This window comes from Ambystoma mexicanum, chromosome 9 (assembly GCF_040938575.1).
Source record: "Ambystoma mexicanum isolate Mex_15411 chromosome 9, UKY_AmexF1_1, whole genome shotgun sequence".
NCBI lineage: Eukaryota > Metazoa > Chordata > Amphibia > Caudata > Ambystomatidae > Ambystoma > Ambystoma mexicanum.
This window is the reverse complement of record NC_090931.1, coordinates 624,517,044-624,539,512: the sequence shown is the minus strand read 5'-3', so window position 1 is coordinate 624,539,512 and position 22,469 is coordinate 624,517,044. Positions and strand designations below refer to the sequence as shown.

At 45.3% G+C, this 22,469-nt stretch overlaps 1 protein-coding gene across 4 annotated transcripts in view; it reads right to left on the bottom strand.

The window, feature by feature from the left end:
• The window catches only part of FLOT2 (flotillin 2), a 566,437-nt gene that overhangs the window by 309,605 nt on the left and 234,363 nt on the right, over window positions 1-22,469 (bottom strand). The window lies entirely within an intron of this gene.

The window sequence follows — 22,469 nt, the reverse complement described above, 5'->3', positions numbered from 1 at the left end:
CCATGCTACATGCCGAAAAAAACTTTCTTTGCCATAGCATCATATTTCTTATCGTCCCTGTCCTGTGGGACGGTAGGGTAAGCAGTCTTGACGTCAGTAGAAGATGCTGCCTGTACAACCAGACTTTCTGGGGATGGGTGTTTTGACAAAAACTCTGGGTCTGCAGAAGATACCCTGTATTTAGTAGACAGTTTTTTTTATTTACTGCCAGGACGACATCTTGGGTTTCCCAGTTTGTCATGATTTTCCTCTGAAGAGCTTTATGAAAGTGCACTACAGGATCCTCCTGTGGACCTTTGTCAAGAATATCTGTGAGGTCATCTAGCTGGAAAGCCTGTGAAGGTGTTGACCACCCCATAAATTCTGTGATTCTGGCCATTAAGGCTCTATAGGGGGTTTCAGCATGTTCCCCCGGGTCTGGCCTAGCGAACTCCACCTCAGGGGAAGTGTCTAACCCACTTGCCTCATGTAAGGAATCATGGAGATCCTTTAACCTGCGTTCTTCTGAGGATAACTCCTCTTGAACTGGGGTTGCAGGTCCCTGCAACTCAAATGTGTCTTCCTGTTCAGATAGTTCTCCCTCTTCCATAATTGAGGACATAGTTCTCAATTGTTCTGAACTCACAAAGGGTGTAAAACCCATCTCCAAGGCAGAGGGTGCCAAAGTTGTCGTAATCGGCCTCGAAAACGTCGATGTCGTAGAAGGCTTCGGGCGTGGCGTCGAAAACAAAGGCGGAGGCCTCGAGGTCCTCGATAGAATTGGGATTCTGCTCAAGGAAGTCGACAATCTCGACGCCATAGTCATCGAGGACCTGGGGATAGCCACTGGGTGCGCCGTAACCGCGACTTTCCATGGCGTCGACGCAGGTGTCGAAGATGGCGTCGAGTCAACAGACCCATGTGTCGAAGGTCCCTTCGACAACGGCGTCGAAGACACCGACCTCGGCGTCGACGGAACCTTCGTCGATGGCGTCGACGGAACCTTCGAAGAAGGTTTTGAGGTCATAGCTTTACTCGAGGGTTCGTGACGCGCTCGAGAAGCTTCCTTCACCAGGTAATGCGACTCGCGGCGTTTTTGACCTTTGGGTCTTTCGACCAGAGCATCGCTCTCGGCAGTCTTTGAGGGGGTCGAGGCCGCTTTCTCGAAGACGCTCATCATATTTTTGCAGAATTCCTCCCATTCAGCCCGGGAACTATGTTTCGTGGAGCAAGGGATTCTCTTAGGAGAAACAGAGGAAGAGGAGGACGGAGAAGGGGATCTTCGACGTCTCCTCTTCGAGTGCTTCGATCTCGAGGAGTGATGGGACCCACTCCGAGACCTGGAGCGCGAATGGTGACGAGGAGACGAATGTCTCGACTTTGTCGAGGAAGAAGAAGCTTTTTAAGTCTTACCTTTCTCCAGCTTCCCCCTACGCGCCTTCAGGGCCTTGGCTGTCATGGACATACAGTCCTCGCACTCCGAACAATCGTGTTCAGCTCCCAAACACCACAGACAAACTCTGTGAGGGTCAGTCAGCGACATCTTTTTCCCACAATCTCTGCATTTTTTGAAGCCGGACCGAGGGGTCGTCGGTTCCGACGAGGAAGCCATCGAGTATGGATCGAATATCTCGAGGTAAATAGGATAAATTGACTACGAAACTGAGCAACGGTATTCCGAGGCACTGAGTAAGCGCGGAAAAACAGAACTGAGCAACAGACGCTGCGCGCGGCCTTTATAGGCAGGATGACGTTGACACGGCGGCTGTCGAGGGACATCGACTCGGCGGACGTCGACGCGCAGGGCCCTCCAGAGAAAAATTTTCCGAGGCCAGCAAAGCTGGAAGGAGATATCTAAGATAAGGAATACGTCGGAGGACACAATCCCTTTGAAGTCTGAATACTGCTTGTCCCACCTGGGAATCAGATCTAGAGTGGGCATCTAGACAGTAGTGTTTTGTAAAGGTGTGTACAGAACTCCAGGTTGCCGCTTTGCAAATGGACTCGAGGGGAACATTTGCAATGAATGCTATGGATGCCCCAGTGCCTCGAGTAGAGTGTGCTGTTGTCTTGAAGGGTAGTTCTCTCTTAGCAAGAGTGTAACAGAGTGATGCATTGAACAATCCATCTAGATATAGTGGACTTTGAGACTGCATCTCCTTCTCTTCCTGCTGCCACCGAGACAAAGAACTGATTAGTCTTTCTCAGTGGTCTAGCTCTTTCCATATAAAACATAACAGCTCTGCGCACATCAAGTGTATGCAGGCTTTTTTCTCCCAAATTTCAAGGGTTTTGAAAGAACGTTGGTAGTTCTATTGACTGGTTGACATGGAATTTCGAGATGAATTTCGGTGCAAACCTCGGGTGTGTGCGTAGAACCACCTTATCTTTGTGAACCGTTACAAAGGGGTCTAGAACAGAAAGCCTGTAGTTCACTTACTCTCCTAAGGGAGGTGATAGCTATTAGGAAGGCAGTCTTAAGAGTGAGGTCTTTAAGAGTTGCCTTGTGCATGGGTTCAAAGGGTGAGCCCATGAGCCTGGTAAGTACCACATTTAGGTCCCAGCCGGGAGCTGGGTTTGCTATCGGAGGGTGTATTCTCTTTACCCCCTCCATAAAGGCTTTAATAACTGGGACTTTCCACCATGACACTAAGTTGGGAAGTGGTGTATGCAGAAAGTGCTGCTAGGTGGACTTTAATAGAATTTAATACTAGACCTGAGTCCAGTAAATGGGTCAGGTACAGAACAATTTGTGTGGTAGAGCAGTCAACAGGGTTGATGTTTCTTCCTCTACACCAGATGACAAATCTCTTCCATTTGCTAGAATAACAGTGGCAAGTGTTAGGCTTTCTAGCCTCCCTGAGGATGTCCATGCATCTCTGCGGGAGTTGTAAATGTCCAAATTCTATGATCTCAGGAGCCAGGCTGCTAGGTTCATGGTCTGAGGGCATGGATGCAGTGTCCTGCCCTTGTCCTGCGACAGCATTTTGTACGGGCAGGGAAGTTTCATTGCAGGAGATCAAGACATCTCCATCAGGTGAGCGAACCATGGCTGCCGGGCCGACATAGGGGCCACTAGTATCATGGTAACTTGTTCCTGGTGCATCTTGTGCACAATCTTGTTGCGAAGGGGATTCGGGGGGGGGGAGCGTAAACCAATTTCCCTGACCATGGAATCGATAGACCGTTCCCCTTGAATTGGTTCTGGTGGTACCTGGAGGCGTAATCTTGGCATTGCGAGTTCTCCAGAGTTGCGAACAGGTCTATTTCTGGGAATCCCCATTGTGTGAAGACGTCGAAGACGATGTCTTCGTGTAAACGCCATTCATACTCTGAGGACAGAGGGAAGTCTCTGCTGAGTTCGTCTGCTAGCAGACTGAGTTCCCCTGGTACATGTTGTGACAGTAGGAACATGTGTCTGAGAGCCCACTTCCAGATGTTCTGGGACAGTCCTGGAGAGTGAGTGCCCCCTTGTTTGTTGAGGTAGTACATGGCTGTGGTGCTGTCCGTGAGGACCATCACCATCTTCCCTTGCAGGTGTGCCTGGAAGGCTTTTAGTGCCTTGAACACAGCCAGTAGCTCCAGTAAGTTTATGTGCTTGGATGCTACGGTCGGAGTCCAAACTCTGTGAGCAGTCTGATGGGATAGGTGAGCCCCCCCCATCCTGTGAGGGATGCGTCTGTGGTTAGAGTGGCTTCCACTGCGGGGGTGGCGAATGGTTTTCCTATTACCAGGTTTTCCTTCGACCAGCACCGTAGCGAGAGAACCAAGGCCTGCAAGACCACCACTAGATAGTCCCATTGTTCGCTGGCCTGACATCACTGGCTGTTGAGCCACTCTTGCATTGGGCGCGTGCGCAGGCACGCGTGGGGTACCAAATAAATACATGACGCCATCATTCCTAGCAAGCACATTGCTTTGCGTACTGTCGCCTCTCGACCTGCCACATATTGAGGGATCTGAAACAGCATGTTTTGGACCCTCTCGGAGGGGAAGACGAGGCCGTCCTTTGTTCGAATTAGAGCCCCTAGGAATTGTTTGACTTGGCTGGGGTCTAGGCTGGACTTCTTCTCGTTGATGGAGAAGCCCAGTTGGAACAAAAGGTCTACAGTCTTTTGGGTATTTGAGAAGCATGTTTCGTAAGAATCCCCTGTTATGAGCCAATCCTCGAGGTAAGGGTATACTGGGATGGACAACCTGCGCAGGTGGGCCACTGCCAGTACTTTCCTGAATACCCTCGGTGCTGATGCTATCCCGAAGGGTAGCACTCTGAACTGGTAGTGTTTGCCCTCTATCATGAACCTGAGGTATTTTCTGTGCGCTGGCAACATTAAAATATGGAAGTATGCATCTTTCATGTCCAGTGTTGTCATGTAATCTCCTTGTGATAGCAGGGGGATCACTTCCTGTAAGGTCACCATACGAAACTTTTGAGGTTTGACAAATTTGTTCGCTGGGCGCAGATCTAATACAGGGCGCATGGTTAAGTCCTTTTTGGGTACAAGGAAGTACACTGAATAAATGCCTTCCGTTACCTAAGATAGAGGCAAGACCTCTATAGCTCCTTTTTCCAGTAGCTGGTCCACTTCTTGCAGAAGGATGGCGAGGTGTTCTGGTGTCATGCGTCGTCCCCTTGGGGGTCTGTACGTTGGGGAACTGTTGAATTCTATACAGTAGCCGCGGGCTATGGTTGATAGTACCCAGCGGTCTGATGTTATTCCCTCCCATTCTGGAAGAAAGGATGTTAACCGGCCCCCGACCGGCGATGCATGGGAGAGGACCCGAATCTTCGAGTCATTTGGTGTTGGTGGCTTGGGAACCTCTAGGGGTGGAACCCCAACCTCTCCCTTTGCCACAGCGTTGTCCTCTCTTGTTGTATTGCCCACTGGTGCCTTGGTTAGAGGACCAGTTGTTGGCAAAGTATTGCTGCTGCTGATTTTGCTGCTGGCGTGGTCCTCGAAAAAAGCGCCTTTTGCCATAGCCACGTTTGTTAGGAGGCCTAGAAATCTGGTCTAGGGTTTTGATGGTGTCAAACTCTTTCTTTGCCATTTCTAGTGCCTCATCAACCACCTTTCCAAAGAGGTTGGCATCTTCTATAGGCTTGCTGATTAGAGATGCTTGTGTTTCAGGTTTAAACCCCAAATTACGCAGCCAGACATGGCGTTTGAGGAGTATTCCTTGGACTAGGGAACGGCCAGCCGTTTCTGCAGCATCCAGAGTGTTTTTCATGATGCTTTGGTTGACTAGGGTCCCTTCAGTAATCGTGGCTAGAAGCAGTGTACGTAGGGGTTCTGGTACCTCCTCGGCGTCCTTACGTAGCTTGCTCCATTGTGCATCTGCGTAACTTGCTAGCGAGGAGTGGTTTGCAATCCTTGCTAAAAAGCAGCAGCAGCGGAGGCTTGATCTTCCCTAGGGCATACAATTTTTTACCCTCTTTACCTAGTGGTGCTTCGTTGGTAGACAGAGTGGCCCCTGACGTACAACGGGTCAGAAGGAGAGGGACTGAATAGTTTTTCTATCCTCGGGTTGACCCCTCTGACCAACGCGGGTGTAGATAGTGAAGGGATAATTCGTCTCCTTACTGAGGCAAGGAGGGGAATGGTTTGGCTGACAGGGGGGTTACTCCTTGATTACCTTCTCCACAAAGTCAATGTCAGGAGAAATCTCCCCAGTGTCTATTTCGAAATGCGCTGCTGCCTTGCGTAGTAGTGCATTAAATGTAGGTTGATCGTATATAGGTGACGTGTTCCTATTAGGCGAGTCCTGGGGAGGGGACAGTTTAGTGCATCAGGGTCCGAAAACGCTGATGGGGACTGCCAGGGCTGTGAAGCACCTTCCTCTGGGTCTTCTCCGAAGCCCCCCACCTATATCTGGATTATCTTCAAAACCCTCCTCCCTCTAGGTTTTGCTCCTCTTCGTTGTCTAAAAATTCTTCCTCCTCCTGAAAGTGGGGGTCCTCTTCATTGAAGTCATTTAAATCTACATCCACTTGGGAGGATGTAAACAGCCTAGGGAATTTAGCCCCGAGGTCCCTCTTTTCCCCTTTTGGGTGGTGGTAGGTTTTGAGTCACCATAAACCTCTCCATCTTCTCCATACAGAACTGGAGTCTCTCCAGGGTCTCATGAGGTACCCCCCGAGCGGTCTGGGGGGGGGGGGGGGAGGGTTTTGGGCCTGAAAACGCTTTGACCTCTCCCATAACGTCGAAGAAAGAAAGGTTTCTGTCGCCGTCTGAAAAACCTTCTGGCAGGCTAGGAGTCCCTTTAGATGAAGGGGGCAGTTACTGCCTTCTTTCCGGCGTTTCTCTACCCTTCTGAGCGGTATTCGACGTATCTTTCGCCGTCCGCCTCTGGCTATCGGCGGAAACAATCCTCGCCAGGCTCTCGACGACTAATGGAGGGCTCTGGTATTGACGTTACAGGTGTTGTGTGTTCTACGGCGACGGGCGCTCTCTGACAGAGCGCTTCGTCTGGTGGTTTGGGGGTAGCGCCCTTATCTGGGGGAAGCCCAGTCGCTGGTCGCGTCTGCGGTTGCGAGGGGGGCTTAAGACTCTTACGATCTGAGGAAGATGCCTGGTGGAACCTGCGTCTCCGTTGGCGCTGATGGTTTCTTCGTCTTTGATGAAGAAGAGCCGTGGGTTATGTGTTTATGGGAGTGTTTCTTGTGTGCGTCAGTGTCGCCGGGGTGTTCATCCCCATAAGCAGGGCGTGAGCTGAGCTCATCGAGGCCGGGGACAGACGAGGAGTGCGAGCGCTCCTTAGAGAGGTCTACGACTTCCGAAACGGATGTCCGGTTATCACATTCCTCGTCACTTTCTGCGGCGGCGGGTGAGGAATCGGACCTTGACATGGCGTAGGCCGCCCACCTTTTGACCCTGCGGTCCTTTAAAGTCTTAGGCTTAAGAAGCTGACAAGCCACGCAGCCGTCTTCCTTGTGGTTGAGGGGTCAGCAACGGTTACACCGTTTATGCTGTTCTTTCCAGGTGAACTTGCCCTTGCAACGCGGGCAAAACCTAAAGGGTGTCCTCTCCATACCTGAGGAAATATTTGACTGTGATAAGGAAAGGCATTCTCAGAGAGAAACAAGAAATGTCCCACAACCCCACTCTCCCTACTGTCTTTTGGCCGGCGAGGCCAGGCCACGTGTTCGGCAGCGCCGAAGGATCTCCTCCGTCTCGTCACCGCCGTCGAAGTTCTTACTCAGCCGAGAAACAGCTTCGCAGCTACGTCGAGGGAGGGATCTATGTAATAGATATTAATAAGTAACGCCCAAAGGTCGAGTAAATTAATTCGCAATGTCTCTCGAGGAGCTCTGCGTAAAGGCGACCAATATCTGGGCGGAAAAAAACAATCTGAGGGACCTCGACGTGTGAGGGATTGTGGGTACACCGCACGTCACTATAGGGATAGTGTTAGACACGCCTTGTCGACGTCCCCTTTTCGACTACGAAAAACAAAATGCAATGCTCCGCAGTGACCACTGGATGTCGGACTATGCACAGCATGTGATTCTAAGCAGATTAACAAACATCAGAATCAGTGTTCAAACAAGCAAATGAAAAGCTGTGCCTGTAGAACTCCAAGACTACAAAATGTCAAAAATGCTCCAGTAGTGGCAGTGTGATCAGTTGTGGCCTAGTTTTTCCAAGGGACCATCCGTGAGGAGAAGCATAAAAAAAAAAAGAAAAGTCAGTCAGTGGGAATTCGGTGGAAATTAGAGGTCTCTTCACCAACACTTCTCTACTCTACTGGCAGCACACCCTTCGGAAAGGACTCGGAAATCACATGAGATCACACCTGAAAAGGTGCTAGTGGATTTCTTTATTACGAGGGATGTGACGTGGGGTACAAAACCTCACATAAAGAGCTTCCGTTCACAACTCATGATGAGCCAGCAATGTTGATAGCGCAGGTATTAAATTGGAAGAAAAAAACTACAAAATCCCAATAAATCAGATAAGCACAAGTAAGTCTGTAAAATAGCCTGTGAGGTCCTGCAGGACTTGGTGAACCTTGGAGGTCTAGAGTTAAAGAAGAAAAGCACATTCCAATGGGACAAGATCTATTATCCATTTCCCCAGACTCACCAGAGGGCGTTGTGCTTGTGCTCAATTTTCACCACAGCACCATCAGTGTAGATTGCACACTTCATGTGCTCCTCTTGGAAGTCAAAAGCCAAAAAGAGCAGAGAGGAGCGCCAATACAATGTCACAAGTGCATCAATAATGGTGTCTGCCTGTTGCTCCAGTTTCTCTCGACTATCCCCCCCAGAGGCAGCAATATCTCACCTTCTAAGCACTTCCCTAGACCACGGCGGGGAGCACAATTAAGAGTATACTTTAATAGCAACGTGCAGTCTTGCAACCTTGGAGGGGCAGGCGATTCATGGGCTATGCACAGGCTTATCCCGCAGTGCTGTAGGGAACAGCACACTCCACGTCCGCATGTAGTTTATTTCTCCCAAATGCTTGCCTGTTTCTCCTGGGTTTTTATTTTGTCCATGACAGAAGCCTGAACCTTCTTGACATTTGTTCCTACATGTAGGAATCTGTATTTGGTTGCTGCATAGACACTTCACTGTACCTGGCTTCAATATTGCCTGCCCACTGCGTTTTGTTCTGTTCCTTTATAAGCTTTGATGAGTCCTACCTTAAGTCTCCTCTCATGTGGTCAGGGAAAGGCAGATGCTTCCTGATCCAGACCTTGGGGGTGGTATTAGCCGGGATGAGAAGGGCCACATGGGAGCAGGACGACTCCATTGGGAGAGACGCAGTATTTGTCTCCCTCTAGGAAGAAATATCAGCAATGCCAAAATATGTAATGGCTTGTTGTCAGAAATAAATCAACTTCCCAAGTTGAATATCTTAATGTGGGTGAAAACATTAACAATTTATGCATTGGGAGAAATGAAAAACCCTTTTAAAAACATGGACTCTGAGATGGAAGCTCCCCTGACTCCCAAAGGAATAGTAAAATTGAGTCTGTAAATAATACCAATTTAGACCCTGAAGATCTTTATTTCGTTGTGAAGCTGCATCTATCCATTAATCCGTATGATATTCCATTAGGGCATATAACCAAGGAAAGAAATGAGCAGGATATCAAAACTCCCTTGAGAAAAGCCGGTTCTTACATTATAGACTCAAGTCCCATAATCGCCAAAGTACTTGGACGATGAAGAGGGCTGAAGAGGAACAAAACTGTGCAGCTTGTTAATGAAAGGAACCAACACCTGAGGGAGACTGGGAGGCTTGAAAGCCCCCTCCCCCAACCCCTCTAAGTGCAGGCCACGAGAAAGGAGGCGCAGAGCAGTAGTTGTATGAGTTGTGAACTCTCCATGTTGCAGCAGAAGCAGAATCTGGAGGAGGAAGACTACGCTGGGACTACCGTCTAGTGGTTGCCAGTCCTGAGGGAGCCTTTACCGCAGGGAGCCTTTACCGCAAGAAGCCTTAATTGCAAAGGTCGCGTAGCGGTAGGCGTCGGAGATGGAAGCTTTATCCCCTGGAGACTTGAATTGCAGAGGCTGCACAGAGTGAAGCGAAAGTTTGGAAAGCTTTTCCCACAGCAAGGCAGTCTCCGGTGGCAGGCGAGCACCAGGGAGCCTTTGGAACAGAGAAGGCTATGTGTGCGAGTAGCACGGACCGTAGAAGACTAAGCTGTTTCTTGCAGTCCAGCAACCGGCTGCTTTCAGACAGAGGATCTGGAAGCAGCATGGGGGAATGCATGCGCATGCCAGACCAGTTGATTTCACCAAGATATTGTGACACCAGAGAGCTCCGTAACTGCCAGCTTACTCAGACCAGGTGCTTTAAAAGCAGGAAACACGTGTAGCGGGAAATAAAAGGATAAATAATTTTGAATACCGAACTGACAAAGCAGATACATCAGTATTTTGTAAACCAAACTGACGTTGAAAGGAGCAAGTGCAACGATAAAAGCTTATCAGACTAAGGGGGTGTGATTATTTGCATGCGGGTACATTTGAAATCCAGCAACAAGATGGGTCAATAATTCAAGAACCCAATACAAACTACCATTGCCAAAGTCAAAAGGGTTACAACAAGCACATTCAAATTGACAATCATTGCTAAAGTCAAGAATGGGCAAACAAGAATCCAAATGTTTGTAAATCATATTGCCCATGTTTAAAGAAGTTCATAAAGGGAACTTGTTTAAAACCACATTGCTAAAGAAGGGTCCGAGTGAGACAGAATTATTGCCATTATTTGGTTAGTGAAGTGTGGAAACAAAAGAGGCAAGAAGGCTGCTCTTCTGGTGAAAGATATTCAGAAAGAGTGCAGCATAACTTGCAGAGTGTGTGGAAATCACAAGTGTATAATAAATAGCACCAATGCAAATCTTGATTTCCATCAGGAAATTCTTAAAAGTGGTGTTGTGAAGCAATAGACTTTGATAAGTTGTTGTGAGCCGAGCTTTACCACACAAGTACTTGTAGTTTATTCTGGCCTGGCAGGAGAGTACACCATAACTGAGAATGTTGAAGTAGCAGGCCCGGCATGGTAGTAGACCAGGTGGAATTTGATGAAGTACTGTGAATTGGTGTTAAAAAGTCCAAGAAGAAGTGGAAGAACCATTGATGTGTTTTGGTAAAATATTACAGAATCATCCTGACAAACTTCCATTACTGAAGCAAGTGTTTAACATTTTGAAAACAAGTATGTTGTTGCAGAATAATCCCGATACACAATTTATGTTAATCTTAATGAACTAAGGAAATGTTCTTGATTTATGCATAGACTGTTTGAGTTCCTAATATCACAAGTGGCAGAGAAAGAAACCTTGTGGAGCAATTCTGAAGTGTTCGTTCTTTTTGATTCCAACTTGGCAACAAAAGTTCTGTGTTACAAGACAGGATTTCCTTATTCTTTTGGAACAGTTGAACCAAATCCTGCTTTAATCTGGGGAAGCGGCCTTCACCCAGATTATAAGGAGAGACCGTTATCCTACTGTGAATTTAACTGCTGTATGTGTTGCTTTTGAACTGGCAGTTTTTACCTTGTTGGGTAGTTGTATTTATAAGAAAGCGTTTCCTTTAGTTTGTTTTAGGCAAGGAAATCGACGTCGGGATAGGGACAGTGAGGCGCTTGTCCAACCTTTGAGTTAATAAAATGCCATAAAACCTTCACAAAGTTGTCTGTCTCACATTTCTGACCCCTCAGAGCTCTGTAGTTGTCCGGCTCCTGGCACACTGGCCACCTTTTACCCTGTGTTCCTGCACTGTATGGATAGTACACATTGTCTCTTTAGTGTGAATGTATGAACCGGCCATGTTATGTGTACCTGTGTTGAGTTCCTGCAATTAAGTGTAACCTTCAACTCTGTGACCCCTGCACTGTGTGTATCCGTGTATTAAAGCATGGGTACGTGGGGGGGGGGGGGGCGTGTTGTGCAACTCTAGCCATGCTCCCACCCCTACACAGGGACTAGATTCCTTTCAAAACCCAGACAACTCTACTGAAAACGAAACCTGTTCCCAGCCCAGGCAATAGCTGACAGTTTTACAGCCAGTGTAATATGCAGCCTAGGCCTGGACCTTTCAACTCTTCCTTAGAACGTTCACCCCTCCCAATAACAGCAATCTAACAACCTGGCCTACCCTTCTCATCTATTGTCCCTGCCTGTGTTTGCTCACTTGTCCTACACATTGTGATTTCCCCCTCCTTCCTGTAACCAAGCCTCATTTAGACCCTGGGAACTGCCTAGAAACCAGTTCCCTCTGTAGTGTTCATCCTGGTGGTGGGTGGGCTCTGGAGGGTGAGGGGCCGACAGCCTCAAGAGGCTGGTGAGGGACACTATGGGATCCTTTTTTGGTTGCTGGCAGTGGTGAGCTTAACGGGTGGCTGGGGCAGAGAAGCTGCAGAGGCCCTTTAGCAGGTACCCTACCCCCTGTCTGCCCTTCTCCCATTTCGCCCTCCTACCCCATGGACCGGCTCTGTTTTCAAGCAGTCAGCCTCCTCTGCTCTTTCCTCTTTTGCTCTCTCTCTCCCCCTTTCTCGATTCCTGTCGTTCGGCCAATCTGGGCCCAAGTCTTCCCTTCCTTCTCTCACCACTCACTCTCCCCCTCGTTCCTCTCATTCCTGCAAGGGTCTGGTACCAGTCTTTCAGCCACTGCGGGCCTGTATGAGTCTCCTCCTAACCAACACGGTGGGATCCTATCTGTCTCAGGTGTTCAATGGCACTTCAAACTAAATGAGATACTAACTGGTCAATCAATGGAAAGCCTACCTCTGAAATATGCTGCTCATCCCTTCCGGTTGAAGAGCCCAGTCATGGTTTTGATCCGAATTTGCATAGAAAGTCCACTTTATGTTCAGGTAGCTGTCCAGGCAGAGGGCCAACTCCAACAGATATCACAAGCAAGGAGATTACGTACTGGGTGTGTTAAACAGTGCTGTGGTGTGATCTGTCCACATTAGTGACATTACAAGATTGGAGGAGCAGTAAAAACGGGGCTGCGATTCTGTTACTGCCACATTTCAGCACCAACCCATTTACAATCAATTTTACTGCCCTGCCAAATCACAAGTTTGGCCTCCTCCACTTCAAAAGCAAAAATAGTCAGTATAACCCTCAATCAGACAAAATCCTGGTCTAGTCCTATGGACTCCAAAAACCACAACCAACACTCATTGCACCAATCGCAATCCTGCAGTAAAACTTGCAGGGCCAAGTGGTGGTCACAGAAAGCGAGTTTGCTGGGATCGCTCCTTTTAATGAGGTTATTTGACATCTTACAAATTAATGGTAGAAATGCATTAATAGGCAGAATAATGGCTTTGGGTTCCAGGAAACTGATGCAATCCTTGCAGTACTAAGATAAAAGGTTGCAAATCAAAAATTGCCCCTTTTCAATCCCTCCAAGAGTCGCCCCACAGCCAATCATTGAGAAGAATGTTGGGAAATGTAGCATGGTAATATCTGCTGCTGAACTGGTGTGGAACCTACAGGGATTCTGGAAGGAGAATGTGGAATGGAGGAGAGGACACTGAAGCTGCAGTTGGAGAGACTGAAGCATCCTTCTTCAGAGACTCCTTTCATATCCCCTTTTATATACTTAGTTAGCAGTTAAATGTATCTATAAATCCTTTTATTACTTATAACAGAATTGTCCCTCTTTAATACCACAATTGGCGACGAGGAAGTGGAATTGTGAAGAGTTCTATGCGGTAACCAGTTGATGAGCAGAACGTTTGTTACAGAAAACAAAGAAAATAAACAGGTGAGAGGCACCAATCCTGTCTATGTGCTGTTTAAACGTGACTGCAGGCGCGCATTTAAGTAATGCAACACGCTCGCCATTAACGCAATTACAGTCGCACTTGACGTTAATATGTGCGACTGTGTTAAATGTAGACACTTCCTCGAGCGATCGCGCGCTGCCGTCGGCATACAGAAGTCAAGGAGAGGTTTCAGGAAAAAGGGACCTGCGACGTGATGATGCATGTCGTTTGAGTGCGGCCCTAGGAAGAGGTTACTGTAGCAACCGGCAACGGAAACAGAGTTTAAGTCTGAAGTAGCGCTGCGCAACCGCCGAAATGATGCATGAGTGAAAGGAAACAATATGTTGGCAATGTACACATGCACATGAATCATAAGTGACATTCCACAAGGAATCGAAGGAAACAGTGAGGAGCAATTAATTACTACTACTTGTCCTAGCACTATAAAAGAAATATATAATAAAAATTAAAAAAACATGGAGGAAATAAAGATTTACTGATCTGCTCCTACTCTTACTCGTCCCAGTACCTAAACAAAATAAAAAATAGGGAAACATGGTGTAGAGAATTCGTCTATTGCCAAGCCTGAGATATTATACAGACTTTATATAGTGCATTATAAGAAATGATTTGTTCTTCATAAGAGAAAAGAAGAATTATCCATATCATCCACCACCAGTCATGTCAGTATAAGGAAAGAGAAATAAGGAATTTGTGCAGGAATTCTATGAATATTTCCAGACTGACACTGCTGCAATATAGAGAGAAATTACAAGGAGGGTGTAACTCCTTTGTCAATTTGAGAAAAGTGACAGTAGCGACCATTGACAACAGAGGTGCTGGTGATCAACACAGCCAGAAACCTGACAATGCACACTGTTCCACCACCAGCCATGTTTTTGCTTGAAGCTAGAGAATCAAATCCACCATGGAAGAGATGGTTAAAATCATTTGAACATTATGCTTCAGTTGTCTGTGGAACGAACTATAGTGTAGAGAGAAAAAAAAGTCACCGTTACTCCATTGTTTGGGGCCAGCAGGACAAGAAAAGTATGAAGATTTAGCAAACCTACCAGATGACGGGAATGTGAATGAATACGAGAAATGCATTGCCAAATTGAATAAACATTACGAAAAAAATTGAGCACAATTCTGGAAAGATAAGTTTAAGAGATCGCAAGAAAGTGGGGAAAGTGTGGAACAATTTATAACAGTTTTAAGAAAACTAGCAAAGAATTGCAAATTCGGACTGCAATTAGATGAGGCTCAGAGTTCAATTCATGCTAGAGTGTAATAGCGCCAAGATTAGAGAAAGTCTATGGGCTGAAGATGACCCTGATTTGGATGGAGTACTACGCATCGCTAATAAGTTGAAAATATGGAAAATTGTGTAAAAACTTTAGAAGATCGAGTGAAAAGTACTGCTTTAAAACCAGAAACTCCCATCAATGCAACTCAGAAGACAAGAGCTGATCGGGGAAACAGTCATGGGAACAGTCAAAGTGCTGTGATGAAATGGAGAGAAGAACCCAAGATGCAAAGTACATACAAGTACAGTGGTGATGTGAAGAGTCGAGGGTTTGGACGTGGATATGGAGGATATGACCAAGGGCGTTTCATGAATAATCGTCAACCTTAATTGAGTCAAAGAGGCAGAGGAAGAATCAGGACAGGTTTTAGATGGGACAGTCCCATGCACTGGGCTAACAGTCCTGAATGTCCGGCTATCCATATAATCTGCAAGAACTGCAATGGAAGGGGTCATCTGGCCAAATGTTGTAGGATAGATAAAGGAAACATGAATTGGATTGGTGGTGCAGAAGAAAATGAAGAGGAAGAATGTGTTTTTGTTGTCAGTGATAATGCAAATAAAACAGAACTGGAAAGTCCCAAGACCATCATCATGATAAATGGCTCTCCAATAAAAATGATGACAGATTCAGGAGCGAAATACACGCTATTGCCGGAAGCAATATGGAAAAAGATTGGTCCGAAATGGCTAAATGAATCAGACATTAATCCCAGTGCTTATGGTGGTGTGAAAATAGACCTTTTTGTATGGTTTAAAGCGAAGTTGGCTTTCAAGGATAGGACCGCCAATGGGAAAGTATGTATCGAAAAAGGGAGCGTCACCTTTACTCAGCTGGACAACAGGCATGGCTTAAGGTTAGATTGGATGCTAGTGCGGAAGAATCTGTTTATGTGATTGAATCAAATGAAATGACTGCAGAGACAATAAAGAAGGTGGTGTTCAAGGATGGAATAGGTTGTGTGAAAGGTATTACACACAGAATACAACTCAAAGAAAATTGTAAACCAGTTGCACAGAAGCTGAGGAATGTGCCTCTAGCCATGAGAGAAGAGGTTAAAAAGGAATTGAAGAAACTGGAGGAGCAAGGCATAATTGAAAGAATTGATGCTGCAGAATGGGTGTCACCATTGGTAGTAGTAAGGAAGAGCTCAGGAAAAGTTACTGTGTATTGATCTTAGAGAACTGAACAAATGCATCATTCCTGAAAGACACCCACTACCCAACATTCAAGAGTTACTATCAACTATGGGGTCAGCAAGAGTGTTTTCGACTCTAGATCTTACTTCGGCATATCATCAATTGATGTGGCATAAGGATTCTAGGCATCTGACGGCGTTTATAACCCTGGATGGTTTATATCAATATAGGAGAATGCCGTTTGGTCTTATATCAGCAGCTTCTGTGTTTCAGAAGACCATGCATCACATTTTTGATGGTGATGAAGGTATAGTCTTCTTTCAGGATGACATTCTTATATATGCCAAAGATAAATCTGAGCATGATAGTAGACTGGAAAAAGCATTGAGGAAATTGCACAAGATGGGTATGACATTAAGCAAGGAAAAGTCAAAAATATATAGGAAGCAAATTGAATATCTAGGCCATGTTACATCAGAGGAAGGGATTGCACCAAAACCAGATTTGATGTCTGCAATCAATACTATGGCGACCCCCAGCAATAAAGAACAATTGAGAACATTTCTAGGAATGGCTGAATACTATTCTAAATATGGTACGAAGTTTGCTGATCACACAGCCGTCCTGAGGGATCTCACCAAGATGAATGTGAAATATAGGGTGAAAATTATGAGAAAGAATTCAATTACATAAAGAATGCTTTGACAACTGTGCCAGCACTGAAAAACTATGTAAGAGGACAGCGTACAATGATTACAACAGACGCCAGTAACGTAGGCCTAGGTGCAGTGTTAGCACAACTGCATGATGGAGAAGAGAAAATAATTGCGTTTACTTTGCGGTTGTTAAAGGGAGCAGAAAAGTCATATGCAACGATTGAAAAGGAGGCCTTAGCTATTGTATGGGCAGTAAACAAATTCAGGAGTTTTATGTGGGGGAACACAATTTGAGATACACACGGATCACAAACCGCTTGTGGAACTATTCATGAATAAAGGATTGGATAATGTGTGGGCAAAAATAAGGAGATGGGTTCATAGAATGCAAGAATTCAATGTAGTGGTTAAACACATTCCGGGTGTAAGCAATTATGCTGCAGACTGCCTACCTAGGCTTACGAATGTTCAAGAAGAAGGTGAAAGTGAAGAACAACAAGAAATGATATTTATAGTGCAGGACAGCTATTGCCAAAGACGAATGGTTGGAAGGGATGAATAAAGACATGAAGATGAAGTTTATGATAGAAAATATCAACAGTAAACATATTTCCATTAATAAAATTAAAGAGGCAGAAGTACAAGGATTATGGAATGTCAGAGATGAGCTAAGTGTACAAGATGGATATTTACTTAGAGCAGACAGACTAATTCCACCAGAAGACGTCAGGAAGAAAATAATTGAACTGGGACATGAAGGGCACCAAGGCATTTCCAAAACCAAGAGTAGAATAAGGAATATGTATTGGTGGCCGGGATGCGATGCAGAAATCGAAAGGCGCGTAAGGGACTGTATCCTTTGTAATAAGGGTTGTGTGAGTAATGAGTACCCCCCCATGGTTATGACTGATCTACCAAGTAGACCATGGATGAAAGTAGGAATTGATATACGGGACCAAGTATGGAGTGAAGGAAGTCAAACATTTTGTGTGGTAATGATGGATATACTAACAAGGTGGGCAGAAGTAAAAATGAGGCCGAGTGTCACGACCAAGAATATTATTAATTTCATGGAAGAGTTATGTGGTCGTGAACGTTATCCAGAGGTTATTTTATCAGACAATGGGACCCAATTTATTTCCGGAGAGATGGAAGAGTATTTAGAGATGGAAGAGTATTTAAAAAAAAAATCAATTAAAGCATGTAACTAGTGCGATTTATCACCCACAATGCACCAATGGTGCAGTAGAAAGATACAACCAAATTCTCAAAGATGCTATTAGATGGGCATGGGCCACTGGAATGAGTTGGAAAGAAGCAGTCAGAAAGGTGGTTGTAGCACAAAGGTTTACTCCGCACAGTACCACAGGAATATGACCATTTGAATTGAACAGGGGTAGAAAAGCCACCACTAAGTTATGCGCTGGATGGATGACTGAAATGCTAAATATGGGAGTAATAACCAGTAAGGCGGTAGATATGATTAGACAGACAAAATAGTAATAAAGCAGGGCATGACAAGAGAAGATTTAGGTGTAACAGGAAATTGGAAGTAGGATGTTTTGTGAGAGTAAAGCTTCCAGAAGCTTTGGGAGTGAAAAGCATTAAGTGGTCTGATCCGATCCAAGTTATTGAGGTGTTTAAACATGCTGTAAGAACAAGTCACGGAAGGGTATGGAACAATGGAAGAATTATGGGGATGAATGGTAAAGCTAATAGTGAGAGTAGGGACAAAATGGTTGTTGATGAAAATGGAGTGAACCAAGAATGTTCCTTACCAGTAAATTAAAAATATGCACCAACTGGGATACAAACTTCTGTATCAAGGTTTGGGAGAACGTATCAAAGACCGAAGTACTTAATGGACTATGGAGAGTGAAGATGTGTCTAGAAGGAAGAGGGATGTGTAGCATGGTAATATCTGCTGCTGCACTGGTGTGGAACCTACAGGGATTCTGGAAGGAGAATGTGGAATGGTGGAGAGGACACTGAAGCTGCGGTTGGAGAGACAGAAGCATCCTTCTTCAGAGACTCCTTTCATATACTTAGTTAGCAGTTAAATGAATCAATAAATCCCTTTATTACTTATACAGAATTGTCCCTCTAATACCACAGGAAAGATCTTCCAAGGGGTGTACAAAAAGGATACAAGTGTCACACTACCAATGAATATCCACTTTCACAGGTGGAAGGATAGATATGTGCATGGTCCATGAAAGAGTAGACTGGTTACACTGTGAGGCTTCATATACCAGTCAAATACTTAGTCTGGCAGTGGAATAGCCTACACATACATCAGCCCCATATGCGCCATACAATTGCCTAATAAGCGCTGAAACCACCAAGCCATGGGGCGTCTAGCTAGAAAATGAAGTGCAGCTGATTGAACATTTGAATAATTTCTAGGAGGGAGGGGGACATTTGCTCCCTCGTAATATACCCGAGTATCACTGCTGCTCCGCAAAATGAGATTAAAAATAATGAAAGCAGATTGTGATTAAAAAGGTCCATGTACAAACAAAAAAAATACAGATCTAGCAGCATGAGGAGGGCTGAATGGTGTATATGTTCGCAGACGTCCAGTTGCTCAGTCATCCAAATGGGGATATGCATTGACCCTTCAAGGCCTCGGGTACAAAGAGAATGTTGTCTTAACCTTGGGAAGACTTTCCGGGGAACACAGATGAGACGCCGCCCTAGAACTGCTTACTCAAAATGGAAAAGCCAACACATGAACTGACGAGGAAGCAGAGGTGGAACATGGAGGTAGGAATCCTTCAGGTCCACTACGCATATCCAATCACCCAATATAAAAATGCTCTTGAAAGCCTTGAAATCTTATGAAGGATTGAGACTACAAATGCCTTTTTTGGGAGGAGGCCAGAAAGGTTTGGGGCAGCTGTTTAGTCAAAACTACTAGGCACTAAGTGGTCAGAGTGAACATTTGGCTCTTCATTAAGTGCTTGTGGGTGGAATAAGTCTTCACATTTAAAAAGGGAGAGCATACATTTTTCCATGAGCGTTGGTGGCAAATGTTTTGACCCCATTCATTGCTTGATGAACGAGACTCCTATGTGACTGACCCATGACTTAGTTCCAATAGAAGCTATTAATTTTCTATCTCTCAGCTTAGAGAAAAAAGCCTTTATCTTTTTTAGCAGAAACTGATCAAATATGCCAAATTGGTTTCAGAATATGTAGTCTTAAAAAGCCAGGAAAGAGTCAGCATTAGGCAGACCTAAATGTAGCATTAAAATGCTTTTCAAACCAGTGTCCTACAATTGTTACTCTTTGCGGAGGACTGCCAAAAAGAATGTGGCGGGGGAGATTTATTCCAGAACATAGCCACCTCCAAGGGGTGACTGCTGTGAGAAGCCTGAGGGTGTCTCCCTAACTAGACCCCAGGGATCTGCCATTCAGGTGGCCAGGATACGGCCATCGCTATTGAATCCAGTTCCTGGGGGTGGACCAATGAGGGACAATCACCTGGAGAGGGGGTCCTCTGGGAGTGGAAGTGGAACACTGGCTGGTGAGACGCGGTATCCCTCTTCTTTCAACACCTTTTCCCCAGCCTACCACGTAGGACATTCAGAGACACTTCCCCCCCCATTCCCTCACCCCACCCTTTTTCGACCCGAACACTTTCGGACACCACGAAAGACCACAGACTAACACCAGAGCCATTTACCTAACATGTCCCAGTACAAGGGTCAGGCAAAGTCAGGCAATTGACAAGAATCACACGCACCCAACGGCCCTTTCCCTTTCCCACATGGATAAAAGGTGGCGCACAAGAGCACAATAAGAGCAAGGGAGACCGCACGACGAGACAGCTATTCCAGTATGGCAATTCAAGAAGAGGAGAAAGGCAGAGAGAATCGAAGGGGGGGGGGGACAAGGAGAGAAGCAACCTTGCCCTTTCTGACCCAGACCTGCAAAACCTCCATGAAAGGAATCGTAAGACCTCAAATAATAGCCAGCGTGTGTTGCAGCCGATGTCAATGGTACACGGAGCATACCATGGCACCGTCCTAGACTCCAGATACAAGAGAGGCCAAGCAGTTCATCACAGCTAGTGAGTCGAGGGGAGAGCCAATAAGAAACTGAACTGTGTTGAACTAAAGTCGCAACTTAGAAGTTCAAAGAACTGTTAACATCTAGGCAAAACCAGCTGCAAAATGGTCCGACACCACATGGGTGCTCACTCGAGAAACTCTGGTTGAACCCACGTTTGTTGAAACTACTGATACCAGAAGGCTTTGGGAGAGCCACATGCAAAAGGGCCAAAGTGGTCATACAGGGGTCTAGCAAATGCCTCTGTACAGTTGAAGGTCTTTTATATGGGTATTAGGATTTTACTAGCATCTGAGTTTAGGGTTCATTAATATCAGTCTACAACTAGGTTAAAGGGCTTCTCTGCTAGACACTCCCAGGAGGTAGCCGTAGCAGACCAGGGAAGGCACTTCTTTCAATCAAAGTGGCAACACCACTAGCAAGTAACAAACAATTTCATGCATAAATATTTAACTGTGATGGTGGTGCCGCAAACGGCCAGTATTTACCGCTGTATAGACCCCTTTGATGGCTTTGCCCCTAAATGCCAGCGTTGGGGATGTGGGCAAAATAACCTCCTGGGGTGCAAAGCCACTTTCAGCTGTGGTTGGTCACTTATGTAAAAATAATGAGTGCACAGAAAACTACTGATCCACTGTTCCTGCCTCGGTTTATCCCAAGGTCCTTCCCCATTCACCAATCAGATGACAGCCCCTACTAACTTTGGCCAAAGAGTTATTAGAGCCCACATACCTAGTAAATACCTTTCAACACTGGCAAATGCATGCAAGTTACAGTGTACACACTTACATTAAGCATAGAAATAGTAAAAAGCAGTCGGTTCCCCTAACTTGAATACATTGCTAGCATTCAAAAAGGGATTTAGTACGTATTTGGGCTTTTGTGGTTTTGTTATGGCTTTGAAAACAGACAAGAGATTGTAATATCTGAGGAATTCTATATTAATGATCACACCAATCCCAACTGTTTAATTCTCTAATATCTTAACAGGGTAATTAGCACCCCTACTTCTCAGCAGGCAGAGGGCTCTATTTGAGATCAAGATGCATGTACAGACAGAGGGTAATGGCAGCTCTCCCTCTTGAGTAGGATATTAAAGCTTTGAGCTTTCTGCCATTCCCACAATCAAAATATAGTGGATATGGCTGGAATAGTTTCCATTCTGCAAGGTCTCTTTTGGCAGTATATCCCCTAAAACCATTCACCTCTGTATGCTCGGAGGACTGGTCAGATCCAGATTTCAACCCTAGGGGGTACATGCCAGCTTTACACCATGGTGAATAGGCTTCCAATGGAGGCATGTTCCAACTACAATCTTCATCACTAAGCCTGGACATAATACCCAAAGCTTCATTTTTTAAGTTGAAGTCACCTGAAACTACCATTTGAGACCAACCAACCCTTTGACTTCATGACATGATCCCTATTAAACCAACATTTTTCGAAAGTTTATGAATTTAGTAAACCCAAGCCAACTTTCACCCTGTTGGAGAGTTTATCTTTAGTAAAAGGGCTTTGGTCTCCACCAATTGTGCATCTAGTGATAAGCAGCTTTCATAAGACCCAAAGTTCATACACACATAATTACCAAGCCACTCCTAGCAAAATGCCCACAGTGAACATGAATATATGTATATACATATATATATATATATATATATATATATATATACACATATACATATACATGTATATACATATATATGGGTAAATACAGATATACGAAGAACTAATATTTTAGTAAAACAAATGTAAATGAGCAATCTAAAAATTGCAGTCTCATCCTCAACCCACGAATGCTGGATTCGACACACTGTCAAAAGATAGAAGGCCAATATTATACAGGTTACCTTCTCATCGATGTCTGAAATAGTCCTGTGCTGTGCTTCCCTGTGCTGCTTTTGAAGAGTTTAGCAACTTTTCAGCCAAGTAGCAAAACGTTCAGAGATCGAAGGGATGCGGGTACAGTTTCACGAAGTATTTTATTCTATTCATAAAAATTTAAGATACCCAATGCCAATGCAATTTGTTGTAAAAAAAGCAGTAAATATGTTCATTTCAAACTTCAATCTG